The sequence below is a fragment of the Rousettus aegyptiacus genome, unplaced genomic scaffold (genome assembly GCF_014176215.1).
Source record: "Rousettus aegyptiacus isolate mRouAeg1 unplaced genomic scaffold, mRouAeg1.p scaffold_m13_p_2, whole genome shotgun sequence".
NCBI classification, from domain to species: Eukaryota; Metazoa; Chordata; class Mammalia; order Chiroptera; family Pteropodidae; genus Rousettus; species Rousettus aegyptiacus.
In genome coordinates this window covers 71,202,926-71,224,971 of record NW_023416295.1, presented here as the reverse complement: position 1 = coordinate 71,224,971, position 22,046 = coordinate 71,202,926, and the positions used below count along the sequence as shown (strand labels likewise).

At 32.0% G+C, this 22,046-nt stretch overlaps 1 protein-coding gene and 1 pseudogene across 4 annotated transcripts in view; one reads left to right on the top strand and one right to left on the bottom strand.

The window, feature by feature from the left end:
• The window catches only part of LRP1B (LDL receptor related protein 1B), a 1,622,137-nt gene that overhangs the window by 405,208 nt on the left and 1,194,883 nt on the right, over positions 1 to 22,046 (bottom strand). The gene's annotated exons all lie outside the window — the stretch shown is intronic.
• On the top strand, positions 3,500 to 6,997 carry LOC107505930 (annotated as a pseudogene).

The window sequence follows — 22,046 nt, the reverse complement described above, 5'->3', positions numbered from 1 at the left end:
AATGAGGGAGAAGTAATCACACTTCTATTTTATCTTTGGCTTAGCCATATCCATCTGCTAACCTTACTTTACAGGAAATATAAGGCATATGAGAAGAGTAAGAGAAATTTAAGTGCTCTAAAAAACATATATATTTTTTTAAAAATTTGTAACTGGTGCTTGAGGGAGAAGTTTCTTCAATTTTTTAAATCAATATATTGCTGGTTATTTAAAAACAGTTTTATCACACTAAATCTAATTGTGGCTATAGTTTGAATTTAGCACCTAGTGTGAGAAAGACTAGTGGATAGCAAAAAAAATTATTGGCACAGTTGGTGAGGCTACAAAAATTAGAAGTTACCTCACAATTTATTAGAGAGAAATCGTACTATAAATTTTCTTTTATCTTAAAAACAAAAGGCTCTGACAGAAACAAATTCTTCTGGAAGGATCTGAGTGTGGTCATTAGAACTGGTAATGAGGATAGATTCTAGTATTTAGCTACTAAGATAATAATTTTGTCAATGAGAACATAGAAGCTCAGAACCTGTTGACATCTAAACAATGGTACCCAACCTTTTTGGCACCAGGGAATGGTGTTCCTATGAGCATCTCAAGCCTGATGATCTGAGGTGGACCTGATGTGGTGATGCTATCACTGGGGAGTGGCTGTAAATACAAATGAAACTTAGCTTGCTCACTTTCCTGCTGCTCATCTCTTGCTGTGTGGCCTAGTTCCTGACAGGACACAGACTAGTACTGGTTTACAGACCAGGGGGTGGGGAATGCTATTCTAGGAGACTTACTTTGTCCAGGTTTATAAACTAAGACGATTGTATAAATTTTGTAGAAAACAAGAATATTTAGTAATAAGTTTTGGTAAAACATTCTCATAGCTTACATATAATAAGAAAGTCCAAATTAGATACACAACACGAATAATTACTTGACAGCTCCAAATTGTGTGTACTAAAATTTACAAATTTATTTAGCTTAATTTTTTTATCAAATTTCTTTGTTTCTATTGTTTGGGACCCATTACATTCTACCCCATACTTTAAAAGTAGAAATAATTATGCTCAGTATATGTTAACTTATGGGAAATTTTATATGAAGTTTGTTCCTATTTTTTAATAAAGTTTGGGCTTGGGTTCTAGAGGATGTTTTATCTATGGCTGCTAAACTACTATCAATTAGTGTACTCTTTATTACCATTTAGAGAAAGTTGTTAAGATTCTGTCATATTTTTAGCTTTTGATGTTCTATACAAATAAGGCTTGGCTGTCAACATAAACTCATAGTACTGATACTTTATACAGAATGTAATTTCAACTTTGATCATTGAGTTTAGGAAGAACAATCTCCCTCTCCCCGCCACTCCTCCAACCACTAACTTTTACTTAGACTTTAAATATTTAATACCACTTTTAGATGAGTTGGTTGCAGACACCTTTCTTCTGAGATTAGAAATGTAAGAATTCTCCATGGTTTTTATTATCATTTATCAGCAGTGACCTTAACAGTTGCAGAAATATAATTGCTTCTACATTTACAAAGGCTACCTTAAGGACATTCCATTCATTAATTCCTCTAGCTTAGCTAAATTCAAACTAATTTTTATTCTAAAACTTTGACAGATATGACAGTTAACTCTAATTCAAACCTTATCTTTTACTTGCAAAATTTACCTTCTCTAAATTTTGGAAAGAGACTTTCTCATATTACTCCTACATTTTCCAGTCATCATGCATCTCAATAGAATATTTTATTCCTGTTCTGTGTCATTTGAATCCAGATATCAAAGTTAGTTCTTTTCTCTAATCTACATCTTTTTCTCCCAACCACACTCACAGGCACAACTATTCATACAAATGTGAAATAAAAACAATGCAATAGAATTTATGGAAGCATAAGATAGGGAGAATTATTATAATGACATAAAAACTTCAAACTGAAAATTAGATATCCTTATTAATAAAAGATGTTCTGGTCTCACCCACAAAAAAAAAGTGATTTTTTTGGTGGAAGCTTCATATGGTGTCCTAGCCTCATTCATACCATGTCCCCAGCTCCTCTCCTGACCTCTCATCTCCTCTTCTTTTATCTCAATGTACTATTTCTTCCTTTTTCTGATTACTCAAAAAGAAACCCTCTCTAACCATAGTCTCAAGAATATCAGGTTTGGGGATTTCATTCCCTCCAGTTGGTGGAAGATTTTAACTTGAAAAAAAAATTAAAAAGTTTTTTCTTCAATTGATTCTGATATGCCACTGGTTAGAGATCTGTTAGAAATCACTGTTCTTCAATCTGTGCCCAAATCAAGCCAAAGGCAGCTCTCAGACAGATTACTTTGCTTTGTTCATTTTCCAGTCCTGATAAGCTAATTTTTATTGAACTATAAATGCGTCCTATGCAACAGGTATGTATTCCTCGCTTGAGTTTCTTTTTTTCTTTGAAATTATGGAGACATTGTAAGTCTTGAAACTGATCACATTTCTCTTTGGTTATTAGTTAAATTAAAACTAAAATTAGTTAACTAAATTAGGTAAATGACAGTATAAATTTACTCCTAACTTCTAGCAAAAATATATAATTTTACAATGTGTATTTGATCTCTAGTTTCATGTTAGCTTTTCTTCCCTAATTTTTCTCTTAGCACTCATATTCTCCGTCTTAATTATTCACTTTATTGCAATTATTGCATTTTTGGAAGCTACATAATATATTTTTAGAACAAGATTATATATATATGAATAAAATAATATTTGCATAATTTTAACATATCAAATTACATGTTATAGACAAGTGACATCAAAGTTGGGTATACACACCATAGGGAATGTCAAGGAAAATGAAGAAAATTGAAGACAATGAAAGAAGATGTTAAAATAATGGCTTCTATTTTTTTGTTCTTCGACCTTTAAGAGTCTTATTTGGGTGTATATTTTATAATGTATTAAATCATAATAGTTAAAATAATACATATTCCTTGTCAGCAAATAATTTACTAATAAAATAATAAACAAACACATATTTTAAGTTAAATCTTTAACTAGTAGGTTGTACAATAAAAAAAAAAAAGATTTGGTACTACTGATGCAGCTGTTACTTTCCAATCATGTCTCACTTTTGGCACACTCTGTGCCATGGCACACCAATCAAAATCTCTGGAGCAGACTATGAAAGTTATAGAAATCAAGAAGACAGCTAAGTCAGTCAAGGTCATCAGGAAAGATTTCACTGAAGAAATTTGACTCTGGCTAGTCCTAAAAGACTGGGTTGCATTTGGATTAAGAGATGCACAATATAGTTCATGGAAACTTAGTTCAGAAAAAGAACCAGTTTAATAAGTATGATCATCTTCATAATAGGAGGGAGGGTCAACAAGAATACTTCAGGAAATGTGGTGAGCAAAAACTGTGATGACAGCTAGTTCTGAATCCATCAGATGACTGGGTATGATAAGAATTAAATTGTATTTTTTTATCCATTTCCAACTTTTAAAGCTTTTTAAAAAACATTTTGCAGGTTAATGAAGGCCAAATATTTTAAATTCCATATTAAAAGGGAGTCAATAATAAAGTGCTAATGAATTACATTTGTTTCTTTCATTTTGAGAAAGGCAAATCAATACAAATGCTAATGGACAATTTTCTTAGAGCAACAAATCACTAAGAACTCCATCCTTGTGAGTAAACAAAATACAATCTGCAGACTTCAAAAGTTTTAGATATCTTAATCCCCCTAAGGTACAACATTATGAAACCTTGGGTGATATACATTCTCTTTTAATTACTGATTTATCAAATAAGAAATATATGTCTATCTAGCTTTTGTGTCCTGAATGAAATTTGCATTAAACATACTTTTTATAAAAGCAATTTCGTTTTCAGTTTTTGAAATGTTTCCTCTTAGGATAACAAAAAAATATTTCACATTTTCTTAAGCATTCACTGTTTTTTTTTTCCTATACAAAGCAATTGCCCTGTGCTGTTTTACATATGCATTAAGTTAGTTCTCACAGTCCTATATGCGTAATTTTGACTTTCAGTTAGCATACGAGAATAAAAATGTGCTGTCACACTCTCATCTTCTTCAGATTAGAAGAGGACTGATAGTGGCTCCAGGGAGAAAATGTTTTAATTTATTCTGTTTTGAACTTCCAAAGCTAAGTTGTAAAACTGAGACAGCATGTTGAAAAGATATATCTTCAGGGGACACCTACTCAGACATTTATTCAGGAAACCATCAATCTGCTTCAGAAAACACTGCCATTCTATTTTATTTTTGAATAAAGGACAGAAATCTTGTTCCTCAAATGCTTGGTTTCTATGTAATGTCTTAAATTAGCAGATCGGACAAAGATGGAGTACACACCTTAAAAACAGAGGTTTTCTCAGCAAATATGTTCAACTTTTAAAAAAAAATCATCATCCCTGGTAAAAAAGAAAATAAGTTACTTAATAAGTTTATGAAGAGAAGAATGTAGCATAATAACTAGAGGCTTAGATACTACGCTCTGGTTTTCCTGAGTTAAAATCTCAGCTCTACCATTTAATGGTTCTATAACAAGGGCAAATTATTTAATATTTCAGAATATGTTTTTGAAGTTTTAACATGGTTTTAGCTTGACATGCTACCAGCTTTTCAAATTTAAAACTAGAGAGAAAAATGACATCGACACAGACTGCCAGGTCCAGGACAAGGAGTAGAGGGGTCACTGCAGGGAATGTGAGGGAGGAGCCACCGGCAGTTCGCAATGAGGTTGGTGCTGATTTGATGAGATGGGCGGGACTTCGCTCCACCAAGTCCCCTCTCGCAACCCTCCCGTCCCCTCTGCGGTCATCTGGACCGTCTTCCACTCCTTAAAGCCACAGATCGTCTTCCGGATTCTTCCTCAGAAGCTCCAAGTAATGATCGCTATGCCCTCAGCACCAACTATTCCTCCATAAGTGCATTCTGTAGATGGATTTTCTCGGAAGTCTGCCATAAAAGCTAGACAGAAGTCGCGAGGTTCCTCACAGTTTAGATCTCAAGGCGAGCCTATTAAGTTAACACCTCTGCTACTGCTGAAAGACATATGTCCTCAGAGCTCCCTGGATCGTTCCTAAAGAAACATCAGCAGTGCTGTGTCATTTTCAACTTCACTGACACGCTATCCAATCTTAAAATGAAAGAATATAAGAGCTCCACTCTTAATGAACTGGCAGACCACATTACAATAAGCAGAGGCTGTTTGACAGAGCAAACTTACCCTCAAGTAGTTAGAATGGTATCTAACAGTATATTCAGAACTCTCTCTCTGGCAGTGAGAGCAATGGATCGGATCCAGAAGAAGATGAACTTGAACCTACCATTAGGGCATCATGGCCATACTTACAGCTTATATATACATTTTTCATACAATTTTTGGAAAGCCAAAAATCCCAACCTAGCATTGCCAAATTAATACATAGATCAGAAATTTGAATTACAGCTTTGGGAGCTACTTTATAGCAAAGACCCCTGGGAGTACGATGACTTAAAAAGTTTTACACAGAATTTATGACAAGTTTCTTTGTCTTAGAGAATTCATCTAAAAGCAGATTAACACGATTTTTTTCTAAGGTTTGTTTATGAAACAGAGTACTTCAATGGTGTAGCCGGACGGCTGCTGGGAATATTAGGAAGTATTACCGATCGCTTTGTTCTACCTCTTAAGGCAGAACAAAAACAGTTTCTAGTGAAAGTGTTTATTCCTTTACACATTATCAAGAGCTTATCACTCTTTCATGACTAGCTGGCATATTGTATAGTACAATTTCTGGAGAAAGATCCTTCACTCACAGAACCAGTTATATGGAGGTTAATAAAATTTTGAACTAAAACATAAAGTCAAAATGAGGTCATGTTGCTTGGGGAGCTGGAAGAAATACTGGATGTGACTGAACTTTCACAATTTGTTAAAATTCAAAAACCTTTGTTAAACAAATTGCCAAATGTGTATATAGACTTTATTTTCAGGTGGCAAAAAGGGTACTCTGTTATTAGAATAATAAATACATCATGAATTCTATAGAAGAAAACCCTAATATCATCTTTCTGATCGTGTTTTCCAGTCTCTATAGGATTTCAAAAGAACATTGGAATTGGGCTATCATGGCGTTAATCCACAATATGTTGAAGGTGTTTATGGAAATAACAAGCACCATGTATGATGAGCTGACAGCTACATACAAATCAGAGGGAAAAGAAAGAAAAGGAGCATGGCGAATTGTGAGAAAAAAAACTGGAGGATCTGGAGTTAAAGAGAAGTCTTAGATGTTATGGGATAATTCCAACTTAACAAAAGTAATAACAACAGTATTATCAACCTGTGGAGTCACAAATACATGGTAGAAGATGAAGCAAGAGTTTTCTGTATCGTGTAGCTTTATAGCAGATTTCACATTTGTTTCATTATCACAACAGCACTGTATATAACTGTCTCTGAGTAAAGAAAATAAAAATAAAAATAAAGACTTCAATTCAAAGTGTGGACAGTTGATGGACTTCTCAGAATTTGCAAACATAATCATTGTTCTAAACTTTTAAAAAATATGTATATATATATAAAAGAGCTGTCTTCAGAGATCTGCTGATGAGATTGCTGTTAAAAGTCTATTATTGGAAGTTTCTTATTTATCATTAGCAGAGAGTATAAAATCATTTTCAAATGTGAACAATCTTAAAGTTAGCTTGTCTTTCTGCTAAGCTGTTAATTATATTAATGGAGAAAAAAGAGACTGTCATTCCTATACTAGTTGGTATAATATCCTTCTCTGAGTAACGTAACTGTAATTCAACATCTTTTTCTTTGCACATCTTTGTGAGTTAAATGTACACATGGAATGTGGACTTGAATTATATAGGTCCCTGATAAAAGTTTTGTTTACCGAAGTGAACATCTTTCAAGTAACCAGGTAGTCCTCACACTTCTTTAATTTTAAAGTTAAGAGTGAAAGAGAAGAGGTGATAACCATTGTAAGGAAGGGAATTTCATGCGTGAGTTTATGGTAAATCCAAATCATTGTCTTGACTGGGACATCCTAGGATTTAGTACCCAATCAGTATTAGTTGGATTCATCACTGAATACACATACCAAAAGAATGTCAGAAAACATTCTTTTGGATTCATCACTGAATACACATACACAAAAGAATATCAGAAAACATTCTTTTGGATCATTTTTTAATTAGAAAGAGAAACACTAAACAGTACAACTATGAAATTGATTGCCAGGATTGTGAATGTAATTGGGAAGAGAGTTGAGCAAACAGCTTGGACTGTTTGGAGTTGTTGCCTTACTTTTTAATATGTATTTATAAAGTATTCCAGCAAAAGAAAATGTAGCCTCTGGGAAAATAAGAAATATGTTACAGTTTTGTTTTTGTTTTTCTTTTCTTTTTGATTTTTTGTAGATTCTCATTCTGTACTCCATCACAGCACCAGCCTTGTTTTTAGGTGGAAAAGATTCAGTATAAATATTATTATGCATTCTGAATTTGATGCATATTCCTAACTCTGTATTTGTGACCAAAAGTGGTTCTGCAAATGCTACCAAAAAAAATCTGGAAAGTCTTAATGTTCTAAGTATGATTAACAAAGTTTAAAAATGCTTCTATAGAAAAAAAAAAAAAAACTAAAGAAAATATTTTGGTATTTCCTTTGCAAAATGAAAGCAATCTAATTTTAATTAATCTCATCCAAAAGAATAACAAAAGATATAGAAAATATCTTAATCAAACACTTCTATATATTTCCAAAGACATTGTCTATAATTTTCTTCATAGCAAAAGTTAACATTACTTGAAATTAATAATAAAACAAAATTTAAAAAATAATAAAATAAAATTAACACATCAGTTATACATACATTATACACACACACACACACACACACACACATATATAAAAGTTAACATTTGTTTGCATGAATAGCAGAATCCCACATTTCAGGAAGAAAAAATTAAATTTAATATTAAAATTTTCACAGAAAATTTGCTCTAAAATGGACTTGAAATTGAAATTGTCAGTGTTTATCATATACTTAAGAGCATGACAAATTTTTAAAAATAGGATAAGAAAAAGTTATTAACTTTATTAAAGAACCAATAAAAATTATGTTCTCAATGGTCTCTTAAATTTCTATGTATATCATTTAATTCATAGGTGACAGATAGATACAAATCTTATGACTATTTTTTAATTTGACTTTACTATGATTGGATCATAGGTAACATGATAATAAAACAGTAAATAACTGTGCTCTACTTGGTCTTTCAGGGGGGACAGGGACAATGATTCTTTTGGTGAACAAATTTCTGATAAAAATAAAAAACAATGTAAATCCATATTTTTTTAATTGAGAGCTGTATGTATTATAGGGGATACAAATATGACAAAGAAGTCTTTTTCAATCTTCCCAGATAATCAATCACCCACATTCTTGTAAGTATTTTGTAGTCATATATATCACCTATCATTTTAGAGTAAGTCGCAGCATTTCTTGACCTATATTGGAAGTACATTATAGGAAGGTTTGCCATCAAAAAGTTCAAAGTCAGCATGTCACAAATATCTATACACCAAACCATAGAAGCACCTAAGCATATGAAGTAAATATTAATGTACATAAGGAGAGAAATTCGTAGTAATACAATAATAGCAGAGTATTTTAATACCTCACTCACATTAGTGGATAACTCATGCAGAGGGAAAATTAATAAGGAGATAATGGCCTTAAATGTCACATTAGATCAAATAAATTGAACAGATATTTTAAAACATTTCATCCTCAAAATGCTGAATAGACAGTTTTTTTCAAGTGCATGTGGAACATTCTGCAGGATAGATCACTTATTAAGCCACAAAACAAGCTTCAAGAAATTAAGAAGAAAAATTATATCAGGCACCTTTTCTGATCACAAAAACATAGAACTAGAAATCAAATACGGAAAGATGAGAAAAAAAACGTAGAGACTAAACAACATGCCACTAAACAACCAGTAGATCAAAGAAAAAAATCAAACAAAAAAATCAAAACCAAACCTACTTTAAGACAACTGAAAGCGAAAACACAACTTTTCAAAATTTATGGGATACAGCTAATGTAGTTCTAAGAAGGAAGTTCATAGCAATACAGACCTAATTAAAAAAAAAAATTTCAAATAAACATTTTAACGTTAAACCTAATGAAACTAGAAAAAGAAGAATAAACAAAACCTAAAGTAAACAGAAGGAAAGAAATAAGATGAGAGTGGAAATAAACAAAAATTTTAAAAACAATAGAAAAGGTCAATGAAAGTAAGAACTGGTTATTTGAAAAAATAAACAAATTTGAAATTTAGCAAAATTCATTGAGAAGAAAAAGAGAAAGTTAAAAAAAACAAAAACCAAAATTATAAGTGAAAGAAAAGTTACCACCAATAGCAAAAAAAAATTTAAAGGATCATTAATGAACATTTTACACCAAAAAAATTGACAATGTAGAAGAAATGCATACATTTCTAGAAGCAAATAACCTTCCAAGACTAAACCAAGAAGTAAAAAATCTAAACAGATTGATTACTAGAAATAAAACTGAAGCACTAAAGGGCAGGGGGCAGGGGAGGGGGGGTGGGGAGGAAATTTCCAACAAATAAAAGTCCAGGACCAGAAGGCTTCACAGGTGAATTTTACCAAATATTTATAGAAGAATTAGTATCTCTTTTTCTGACCATTTTTTAAAAAAAATAATGAGTATGGAATACTCTCAAATTCATTCTATGAAGCCAGCATTACCCTGATGTTAAAAACCAGAGACATTACAAAAAAAGGAATTATAGGCTAATATTCTTGATAAATATAGATGCAAAAATTCTCAACCAAATAGTAGAAAACTAGATTCAACAGAATGTTAAAAGGCTTATACACCATGACCAAGTGGGATTTATTTCAGGACGTAAGGATAGTTTGACATTCATAAATCAATGTGATACATCGCATTAACAAAATGAAGAGTACAAATTATATGATTATCTCAATAGATGCAGAAAAAAAGATTTGACAAAATGTAGCACTCTTCTAGGATTAAAAACTCTCAGCAAGGTTGGTATAGAAGGATCATACCTTAATATAACAAAGGCCACTATGTCAGATCCACAGCTAATATATGTTCAATGATACAAAGCTAGAAGCCTTTCCTCTAATATCAGGTACAAAAAAAAAAAAAAGTCTACTATCACCATTTCTATTCAAAACAATATCAAGAGTCCTAGCCACAGCAATCAGAGAAGAAAAAGAAAAAAGAAGTCATCAGAAAGAAAGTGACACACTATTTGCGTATGAGATCATACTATATTTAGAAAAGCCCGGACTCCCCTAAAAAACTACTACAATTAATAAATGAATGTAGTAAATTTGCAGGAAACAAAATAAATACACAGAAATCTGTTGTTTTCTGTACACCAATGATGATTATAAGGGTAAATTAAGAAAATCACATTTACTGTTGTAACAAAAAGCATTAAATACCTAATAATGAATTTAACACAAAAGATGAAAGACCAATACTCTGAAAACAATGAAGACACTGAAGAGAATACAAATAAATGGAAAAATATGTCATGCTAATGGATTAGAAGGATTAAAATTGTTAAAATGTCCTAACTACTTAAAGCAATATACAAATTCAATGCAATCCCTATTGAAATACTAATGGCATTCTTCTCAGAACTAGAGCGACTTATTCTAAAATTTATATGGAAACACGTAAGACTGTAAATAGCCCAGGGAACCTTGAAAAAGAATGAAGTGGGAGTTATCATGCTCCCCAATTTCAACCTATACTGTAAAGCTACATAATCAAAAAAATATTCTATTGGGACAATAATAAAAAAAAAAAATATGTAGATCAATGTAGTAGAATAAAGAGCCCAGAGATAAATTCTCACTTATATGCTCAACTAATCTACAACAAAGGAGACAAGGATATACAATAAGGTAAAAACAGTCTCTTTAAAAAGAGTTGTTTGGAAAATTGGACAGGTAAATATTTTTAAAAAAATGTAATTGGACCACGTTTTATATCATATACAAAAATTAACTCAAAGTGGGTTAAAGTCTTAAATATAAGACCTGAAACTTCTAGAAAAAAACATAGGCAGTAACTCTTTGACGTAGGCCTTAGAATTAAGACTTCTTGGATATGTCTCCTCAGGCAAGTGCAACAAAAGAAAAAATAAATAGATGAGACTATATCAAACTGAAAAGTTTTTGCACAGCAAAGGAAATCACCAACAAAATGAAAATGCAACCTACTGATGGGAGAAGTTATTCATCTACAATACATCCAGTAAGGATTCAATATCTAATATATATAAGGAAGTTATAAAATTTAATAGCTAGAGAATAAACAATCTAATTAAAAAATGGTTCAGAGGACCTGAATAGATATTTCTCCAAAGAGGACATACAGATGGCTGACAGACATCTGAAAAGATGCTCAACATCACCAATCATCAGGGAAATGCAAAACAAAACCACAATAAGACATTATCTCACAACAGTTAGGATGACTATTATCAAAAAATCAACAAATAACAAGTGCTAGCAAAGATTTAAAGGAAAGGAACTCTCATATACTGTTGGTTAGATTGTAAATAGGTGCAGTCCTCAAAACAATTAAAAATAGACCATATGACCCAGCAGTTCCACTTCTGGGTATTAATCTGTAGGAGAAAAAAACCCAGTAATTTAAAAAGATATGCATCCCTATAAACACATACACAAACATATACACACATGTATGTGCATATATGTATGTACATAAAAAAGAATAAAATTTTTCCACTTTCAACAACATGAATGGACCCAGAAGGAATTATGTTAATTAAAGTAAGTCAAATAAAAGTAAAGTAAGACAGAAAAAGACAGATACTGTATGATTTCACTTATATGTGAAATCTAAAAACAAAACAAAACAGAAACAGACCCATAATGCAGAGAACAAGATGATGATTACCACATTAGATTTTAAAAAAATAAAATAAAATTCAACATGTCAGAAGAGAAATTCTTCAAAGCTCCCCTAAATCTGTTTGTTTGCTTGTGGTCTCTCTCAACTGATAGGAGGAACATATTTTTTATTACCCAAACTAAAAACCTAATAGTTACCCGTGATTCCTTCTGCATCTGTTTACCTTTCTATTAATCCAATCAATTACTAAATCCTGCAATTTTTAATTTTGCCTTTTTTTTAATATGCATATAACACTTTCATTCCAGTCCTTACCATTTCTCTTCTGAATGACTGCAACACTTTCTGAATGGTCTCCTTTTCATAATTTTATTCTCTGAAACCCATTCTCGCCAGTATTAAAGTAACAGCTAAAATGCAAATCAGATCTTCTTGCTTACAATCGTTCATGTTCCTTGATTTCTTGTGACCCTAGCATGAAGTTCAGATTCCTAAGAAGCCATACAAGGCCACCTATGATTGAGAACAGTAGCTTCCAAACTTCTTTGATAAATAAAATAATCTGAATATTTACCCTAAATATATATGTGTGTGTGTGTGTGTGTGTGTGTGTGTGTGTGTGTGTGTACTTATTTTAGGGTAAATATATATATACACACACACACACATATATATATGAATAACGTAATTTGAGTATTTGCCCTAAATAAATATATATGTGTGTGTATAAGTGTGTGTGTGTGTATTTATATATAGCAAACCTTTCTGAATCAGGTATAACTCTAGCAGTACCACCCTGTTTGTAGTCATCCTCACTCCCTGTACATCCATCCATCATACATCCTGTACATACATCCGTTATCTCTATATCTTTTCTAATGTAATTTCTTCTGTACCACTTTACCTGAGAAATTATTATTCAGACATTAATATTCATGCATTCCTCCTCTAGGAAGCATCTTGACTATCCAAGTATAGGTCATTATCTTTCTTGTTGCTCACATTATAACTTGTGCTTATCTCTATAGGAATATTTAATGCAGAGTATCACACAGATCATATTTTAAACTAGTAGCTTAAAACTGATTTTCATTCATCTTAGATTCATAATGTCTACCTCCAGCTTTTGAAGCATGATACTTGAAAAAATGCTAATATTCAATAAATAATGCAAATAAAATCAAGTAAATGGTAAAAAAAATTAAGAGGTATTATTTAGAGCAAAGAAAGGTAAGGTAAAAAAAATAACTTGCTGAGAAAATAAAAGATAATTTCATAACACAGCAGTATTTTAGCTGATTATTGAATCGGTTAAAGAACAGATATACATTGAGCATCCCATTTATAAAACTATATATTTCCACCTATGGCAAAATATTAAAATCAAGTGGTAGAATATAATTATAGTAAATATAATTTTATAATAAATTTTATTATATATCAACTAAAGTTAAATATTCCATAAATGTGCATTCATAAATTTTAAGTTTATGTGTCAAGAAAGCATTTTTAAAATTCTGAATCTTTAAAATTATAACAATGTTTGACAAACCATACACAAAAAAAGATAAAATATTTGTGTCATCTTGTTAAGTACAATCCAATAATGATATTATATAATGTTTTGGGTTTGCTTGAATTTGTTGAAAGAATTGGTCATTAAATGAAATAGATGAGGGACATAGGGTTCATTATACTTTTCTATTATCTATCTATTATCTATCTATCTATCTATCTATCTATCTATCTATCTATCTATCTATCGTCTATCATCTATCATCTATCATTTATCTATCTATGTTTGAAAGTTTCATTGTAAAAGTTTAAAAAGTATTCCACAAGATTCAAAAGAATTCCTTATCTTAATTATCATTCCTAATCACATTTAGAAACTTTTATAACAATAAAGTATATCAAAAAGCTCTATGTTTAGAATAACTTATTTAAATGACACTATCAGCCTCCTAATCATGCAGAAAACTAAATAACTTAGACAATTTCTGCATTTACCTGAATAGTACTACATTAACCACAAATTTTCAATTTGGGCAGTTGAGAAATTGTATAAAATAAACAAACAAAAAAAAACCCTGGAAACAAAAGAAGTAATTCATGTGAACTAGACTTTGGAGAGTACATATTAGAAATCATTATATTCTTTGCCTCAGCAGAATCAGGAACAGGTTTCTTAAAATATAGAATCTTAAAAGAGCTCACAGGCAAGGGGTGATTTTTCACCTCAATTAGACCATGTGCATGCTGATGACAAGTTAAAGATTATATCAGAAAACTAGGATTAAGTGGAAAAATTAGTAAGATCCCCTTATCAGCTTGCATTATTAGGTAAATGAAGAGAGATATAATTTTATTAAAAAAATAATAGGGTAAGCTCAGTTTTTTTAAAAAATGTAATACACCCCAGAGAGATTAAAAAAATAAAAAAGACTTAAGAAATTTTGAGTCAGTGAGAATACAAATGAAATAGTTTTAGAAAGTTCGTGATAGAACATCTTAAGCAGGGTAGATCAAGGACAGACATGTTCTGATGTAGCGAACTTAAAGTATTTTCAATTATCAAAGTAGAGATATAACAGTTCTTTCTATGTATGAACATTATATATGTGTGTTTGAACATGTGTGTGTTTGTGTGTGTGTATCCTTTCCTCCTGCTATATTATCTTAAGCTCCAAGCTTTTTAGATCTTAAAAGAAAACCAGTGACAGACTAGTAGATAATTGAATAGGAGTCTACAAAAGGAAACTCTAGAGTTTCAGAAAATCTATTAAGTGACTGAGTGGACCTGGTCTCTCATCCTTTGGACTTCAAATTGAATGAACAAATACATGCCATGAAAAAGATTTTATTAAAGATACATATGAAGGAAAATATTATCCTATAAATCCTACGACATACGTCTTATTTTATTGCTTTTGTTTTACCTTAATGTATGAAATTTTATGGTTGGATCATAAAGCTAAATAATGAAAACTATGTCTCCAAAATCTATGTACAAGAAAGTCCGAAGCTTTATTTATATAAGAGACACAAACTAGAAATATACATAGACATTCATCAATAAAAGAATGGATAAACATGCTATGGTATAGTCACATAATTAGACATTATTTACAAAGGAGCACACTATTAACACATGCACAATATAAAGGATCTTAAAAATATTGTGCGAAGTGAAGAAAATCAGACACAAAAGAACACATATTGTATAATTCCATTTAAATAATATTCTAGAATAGGCAAAACTAACCTATGGTGATAAAAATTAAGTCAGTGATTGCTTCTTAGGGTAGTAGGCATTACCTGGGAAAGAATGAAAGATAACTTGCTAAACCGATAGAAATATTTCATGTCTTATTATTTATTCATTAAAAGTGAATAAAAAGTATAGTTAAAACCTGAGCATTTTGATACAAAAATTAAAATATAGAAATATTTGCTTAAAATACACTCTATGATCATTTTTAAGTAATCTGGATTCAGATATGCCTTATATATGTAGGACCCTAGAAATACATTTGCCTAGCTGTAAGAAATTACAATATAGAAGAAAGCTTGTAGGACAGTAAACAATAATACATGGTGAAACTGTTTAGTGCTAATTCGATGGGGCATACAAATTGAAAACTGTCTCTAACTGAGGACATGTTACTTTGAAGGGAACTTTTTATAGTGGAGATATAAATATAAATTATATTTAAATTTTGATTTCTAGGGAAATTAAATTCAGAAAGGTAATAAAGAAATATACATAAACAACTATCAATTAGAAAGTAAACTAAATGAAATATGCAGAAATTATAGTGAAAACCCAGAAAAGAAAAAGATTGTATCCATTGGGAAACTAGGAAGAAGCTCTGAGAATGTGGCACAAGGGAACACATGATCCATTGGAAAATAGGGAATAATAGAGAAGAGTCAGAAATCAGGTTTGAAAGATGAGTTTATTTCTGTAATACACCCAGTTTATCTGTTGTTATGAAAACATAGCTTGTATTGCTAAGAGTTTAAGATTTTATCTGATGATGATAGTAATAGTGGTGGTGGTGACAGTACTGTCTCAGCTAGGATGACCAACCATCCCGGCTTTCCTAGAACTCTTCTTATCTTAGAATAACAGTCCAATGTCCCAGGAAATCTCTCAGCACTGAATGATTCTTTCAGATCTCTGATTTTAGAGTGGATAATTGACACATGCAGCAACCCCAGTCTGAGAAGGATTACCAAGGATTCAGACCCTTGAGAAATTAAGATTTCGGTTATATCATCAGATAAACCACCTAGACCTGCCAACCTGATAGCTGACAATGAAGAGCAATTAGAATGGATAGCAGAAGAGACAGAAGATGAATAACAACTGTGGCCTGAGATAATCTACAGCTATAAGGTCTGTTAGTCTTACTAACCTCCTTCTTCAGAATTTCTCCACAAGAAAGAGAGGTCTACAGAAAGTATGGAGGAGCTGTTTCCCAAACCTGTGTAGAGACAGATATGTATGGCACAAGGGGTGGTCGTTGACAATCATGAACATGAGCTTTTTAAGTCTCTGCCTATGGAGAGCTTAATGAACCAAATCTATCGTTCGCATCAAGTCCCTGCTTCAGAGACTGTTCTTAGACAATTACCAAATGTTTAACACACGCTGAGGGAGACCCGTTTCTGGGAATGCACAACTTCTTTGAATGGCACCTTTGGCTCAAGAACTCCCTATTAGCCTATCTAAAAATCTCTTAGAATTGCACCTAGTCTAAGACTTTTCCTATCTAATCTTTCTTTCCTTTCTCCTCCCCAGGGTCAGCCCTAGATTGCATTCCAATATCTAATCTCATCTGTCTTAATCCCCTTTACTCACAGACACTTTCCCCAATCAACCTCATGAAAGCCTAAAATATGCATACTTTAAAATACAAATGAGAAAAAGTATAAAAGCTCATGCCTATTAGCCTACATCAGAGTTCAGACTGGTCACAAAATAAATGTGTTTTATTTGGCTTTATTTATCTTCTACACTGTTACTTGTTACTGGAGTGGAGAGGGAGGGAGGGAAATAGAACTAGCAACTCAGGGCTACAGACATTGCATCACAGAAATGATGTGTAGGTAAGTAGCATCTGTCCTTCTAGGTTACTGCAGCATGCTTCAGTGAATCCCTAAAGGCCCCTCTCTCTTCCTAACAACTTAGTTTACATATGAAACTTCTTCACCCCTTGTAGTCTTTGGAGTTTGTAACAGTGACCTAGTAATCTCAATAAACTCAGGTCCAAAGTTGTCTTCTGAGAGACTGCAGGATGAGTTAAAGATTTAAAATGACATATAAGGTATAGATACCACAAGAGTGGGGATGGAGAAAGAAGATTGCAGGCTTTCCAAGAATTTGGGGATGTGCAAAGCAGGAATATAAGAAGAGAAAGGAGTACACAGATTTACAGTTTACTATTGAGATAACTGGCTGAGGTACATGGGCTTTGAAAAGAAGTAAAAAAATTGCCAGAATAGCTCCAATGAAACATAAGTAGATGAAATCAGATAACCAAAACCTGAAATGAGAATAAAAGGTTGGTTCTGTGTGGGGTGAAAAATTCAGAAGCTGTGTGTAGAAAAGGGAATTTTCATTTCAATCTACCTCCCTGCGGAACAGGAGATGGGATTAAGTTTATACATTTTAGCTCAAACAAATAATTAATTCCAGATACTGAATTTCCTATAACATTTTTGCAGACTTGATAAATGCTACAGGAAGTCCAGTATCTGGTTGCTGTACCACACCCTTTCCCACCCCACTCCGCCCTCATCCTACTATACCACAAAATAGAGATTTTAAATAGTTCTAGAGACCATTTGTTGTATAACATATTTGAGTATTATATTAGTTTTCTAGGGCTCATAACAAGTGCCACAGATTGAATGGCTTAAGCAACAGGAATTTATTTTCTCACAGATCTGGAGGTTAGAAGTATTAAGACTGAGATATCAGTAGGATTGATCTAATTCTGATGCCTCTCTCTTTGGCTTGTAGCTGGCTGTCCTCTCTTCTCTCTTTGTCTTCACATGTTCTTTCTTCTGTGCATGTCGTCTGTGTCCTAATTTCCTCTTTATAAGTATATTAATTATATTGAATTAAGGCTTACCCATATGGCCTCATTTTATCTTAATTACCTCTTTAAAGGCCCTATGTCCAAATACAGTCGCAATCTGAGATACTCAGCGTTAGAACTTCAAAATATAATTTTGGAGGGCAACATGATTCAGAGATTTTTTTCTCAATTCATATGAAATGAATTATGCTAAAGATAACTTTGAATTACAAAAGATTTCTAAGCAGCGGCAAGGAATTATATATGTATTAACAATTGACATCACATTCAATGATCACCATTCTTCAAGATGTAAGAATGACTAGTGTACATGCACACACACTACTAAAAGAAATACAATGTCTGCTTCACACTTCCAGGATGTGCACATTTTAAGATTCATTTGGCAAACTACAGCCTCCCCCACCCCAAGGATAACAAGTTTGATCAAGCGCTTCATGCACTTCTCTCATTCTAGTTTATTATTAAGAATTTTCTAATGTTAAAAGTCTATTACTAATAGTATTCCAAATGTTCAAGGATTGCATTTCTTTAAAAATCATTATTTAATAAATAATAGTTAGGTATAACTGAATATATGTTAGGACATGTCTTGAATCTTGTCATTCAATAAAATAGATAATGGAAAAGGAACAATTATGTTACTAATATATTAAAAGTGATGTTATAACATTTTTTAAAAAAATTATAGTATTAAATAAATAAGTACTTTATTTTATACCATAATTTCACACAAAATTTTGCAATTATATAGTAAAATATCCAGCCCTAGTTATCTACTAGTAATGTAACATGGTTGGAAAACCAACAGGAAGAAAATTTATACTACGACTCTTGATTCTATTTTAAAGGCAACAGAGATGTTTTCAGCATTACCAAGATCATTGACTAGGGGGATCTGAGTAATAGAATACAAATAAGCTAATTTAGAATGAGACAAATATCACTTTTCTATTTTTAGTAGTGAACATTCCTATTACTAATTTAAATTAGATGAAATAAATACTAAACTATGAGCAGGGTTTGCCTAATTATGTTTGCACATTCATTGGACACTTTTAAACTAATGAACAAATTCCTAATATTGACTTTGGAGTGAACTGGAATTTCATGAATAATAAAATGTGTCATTATACTAAATGAAATTTGTATATCCTAAACTACTCTCAGAGGGACCAAAGCCTACCAAAATAGATGGCTCATCTTTGACTGTGGTTCTTAAGGGAACAACACAAGAGTACTTGGAGTAAAAGTGCAGATTCATATATTTCACCATTCAAATATTTCTATGTTGTAAGTCAAAAGCCAGAAACTGCATTCTTAACAAGCACTCGTGATGATTTTGATTCAGGTAGTCCTCATGTCTACTTTGAGAAACAGTGCTCTGAACTAAATGAACCTTGCTTTACTTCCCAAATGCTAATGGGTTACTTAATTTTCAGAATAGCTAGATGAGTCTCCAGATTTTTCTTTCAGAAAGAAAAATGACACTGAGAAATTGTTTCTTGGTCTCCTATGTTGCAGATTGCTTCGCTGCTCTTACAAAATAAGAAACTATAAACTTTCTGGTTCATTCATTACACTAAAGTAAACAAACAAACAAAAGAGATTTCATTCTAGTTTTTAAAGTCCACTGGCCATTTTCCTTTTGAGATACCAACCACTTTTACAATGTAAATGGAGGCGAGCAATTTTCAATAACTAAAGGAAAAGTAATGTTTTCTAACTGTTGAACACATTACGGTATGTGAACTATTATTAAATTATCGACTGTATCTCCATAGTTTACATGTTTTGTGCTAAGTGTAAGAGAAGAAAGTGCAAGGATGGAAAGGAGATATTTTGGACCCAGACTGCATGCATTCAAAATCCCAATCACATTCAAATCCACCCATTAACAGAAACATTCCTTCAAGCAAATTGCTTAAGTTCTCATGTGCCTCAGTTTTTCCATCTGCAAAATAGGGAAAATAAAAGCATCTCTTCATAAAGTGTTTATGAGAATTAAATGAATTAATATACTTAAAGAATTTAAAAGTCTCTGGCATGTACTATGCATGCATTAAGTATTTTCTGTTATTATTCTATTCAAAACTTGGGCAAAATAATGGCACAATATAAACAGAGGCATATATAATGTAATGGGACATTCCCATTGCGGTCTGATGGTCAAAGTTAAAGGCCATAGAAGTGAAAGCCCCACTACCTCCAACATTATCTGAAGAACAGAGAGAATCAAAGACTGGATTTTTGCTGCCATATCACTAATATGGCCCAAATAGTAGAAGATAAGACATCAAGTTATGCTTAAACATCAATTTACCTCTCAGTCATCATGGCTCACAGGGCTGCAGCCTCGCTGATGTCTTCACTAATTGAACACACCAACACGCTTTCATCTTTGGGCTTACTATGTCTCTGTCTTCCAATGAATCTGTGAGGAATTAGCTTTTCCTTCATTTAGGCATTGCTAAAATTCACTTCTCACAGTAATTTTCTCTGACCACACGTCTAAAATAGCAGTGACTTTGAATTTTTTACTCTTTAAATTATTTTTCCTTCTTGTTACTATATAACATCAAATTATATTGGTGGTTTGGGGAGTGTTTGTTATCTAGTTTTCCAAAGAGGATGTAAACTTTGTAAGAACAGAGATGTCAGTATTGTTCCTGTTGCAACTTTAGTATGTAATACAGTGGCACAAAGCAGGTGCTCAAGATTGTTAAGGCAATGGAATTGGCTAGTGGATAAGAACATGGCGCAGTAATAAAATTATATTTCTAACTATAGTCACTTAAGTTCTGAGAAATGCATCGTTAGGCGATTTGTCACTGTGCAAACATCATGTGGTGCACTTAAACACACCTGAATGTTATAGCCTGCTACATACCTAGGGTATATGGTATGAGCCTATTGCTCTTAAGCTACAGCCTGTATAGCATGTTACTGTGCAAAACAACATGAAATTCAATCAAGCACAAGAGAAAATGATGCAATCAAGAGACAATAAAAACAAGAGGTATGAGGTTGCTGCCAGTGTAATAGTATATTGTTTGACAGTATTTTTATGAGAAAGACTGTACTCTAAAATCACATAAAATATAGAATATTAAATGCATAAACCAATAATATAGTTGTTTATTATCACTATTAAGTATTACCTTACATAATTGTATATGATATATCTTATATGACTGGCTGCACAGTAGGTTTGTTTATTATATCAGCATCACTACAAACGTGTGAGTAATGCACTGTGCTACAACCTTATGACACCTATGATGTCACTAGGGAATAGGAATGTTCACCTCCATTATAACTTTATGGGACCACTATTGCATATGTGGTCCATCATTGGTACATGACTGTTTATTGCTTAAAAATAATTAAGTCAAATATATTATAATTTTAAAAACTAAAAAGAACATTATCACAGTAGTAGAAAAAAGTAACAGAGCAGTTCACAGACTAAGAAAAATTCTTAGAAGCTAAGATTCATATAATGTTTTGTAGCCCAAAGAAATTTTATGTTTATGCCATGGTATTCTTTCTAAAGCATTATATTAAAAGATAGATGAAATATGAGAAGAATACGTGATATTATTTTAATGAATTGGAAGTCAGCTATTTGAAAGTAATCAACTCTACTAAATTTAAAGGCAATATCTAAGTCTAACTTGTCAATTTCTATTACTTAAATACATTAAATAAAGGCAATTTTTTGTTCTATTTTACAAAAGGAAAATAATCCAATTTGAACAGGCAGCTTATTAACTGATTTAAAAATCAGCATAAAATGGCTTTCTTCTTCAAATTAATAGTGAGCTCTCATTTACGTTCTTCAAATTATGACTATCATTAGAACAATTTGCGAAGTTGGGGGAAGTTGTTCTATTGGGATTTTTTAATACATTCCACTTTAAAAGTTTACTCTCCTTTTTCTTTGTCTCTCAATTTTTCACCCTTTATCAGATTTGCT